General features: G+C 42.6%; 1 protein-coding gene across 1 annotated transcript in view; it reads right to left on the bottom strand.

Moving 5' to 3' along the window:
* LOC115102827 (ATP-sensitive inward rectifier potassium channel 10-like) overlaps positions 1–292 on the bottom strand; it is a 12,162-nt gene extending 11,870 nt beyond the window's left edge. The window contains exon 1 of the mRNA XM_065005616.1: positions 1–292. This exon is cut by the window's left edge and continues 9 nt beyond it. The gene's annotated coding sequence lies outside the window, so the exon portion shown is untranslated.
* Positions 293–702: the final 410 nt, after the last annotated feature.

Here is a 702-nt window from a genome sequence, read left to right as displayed (position 1 = left end):
ATGTGTCTTGCAAGCCGTGTTTAAAAACTAATTGAAAAGTGCGTCAGAAGAAGGCAAAGTCCTTCTAGGTCTAAACCGTGAGACTCCTTGACATTTGTCTAGTACACTTGTCTGCATTGTTATCATACGCATTATCATGCAACCCAGTCATTGCAATCCAACTTGGATGGTGTATTGGAAGAAACTACAGTAAGATTGTCAACTAGAAATAGATAGCCTATACCTTCTTTAAAATATAAAATACACAAAACTATCATTGATAGCTCAGGCTCTTCTCTTGAACCAAGCCGTAGATTTGTGACAAGATTTGTGTTGGGTTTATAAGTGGTCAGTTGATCTCTCGCTCTCTCCCTCTCTCTCTCTCTCTGTCTCTCTCTCTCTCTCTCTCTCTCTCTCTCTCTCTCTCTCTCTTATTCTCGGCTGGCCGTGTAATTGCTGTAATTGGCAGCACTTCGTCAATGGTCTATCCTACCGAGCATGTCCGATGATGGCTCTCGTCCAGGGTGTTACGTGCGTATTGCTGATGCTTAAGACTCATCGTCTAGCAGCACGTAACGCACTGGACCAGAGCTAGTCCGCATCTTGCTGTGGTGGTTTGAAGTGTTGCAGTTTGGCCGTTAACTGTCTTTGTGGACACATTATCTGCAGTCCCAATGTGCTTTTTAACCCGTTAGTCATATTTACCAAATATAAATAACATAT

The sequence above is a fragment of the Oncorhynchus nerka genome, linkage group LG20, assembly GCF_034236695.1.
Source record: "Oncorhynchus nerka isolate Pitt River linkage group LG20, Oner_Uvic_2.0, whole genome shotgun sequence".
Taxonomy (NCBI): domain Eukaryota; kingdom Metazoa; phylum Chordata; class Actinopteri; order Salmoniformes; family Salmonidae; genus Oncorhynchus; species Oncorhynchus nerka.
This window is presented reverse-complemented; position numbering and strand designations above follow the sequence as displayed.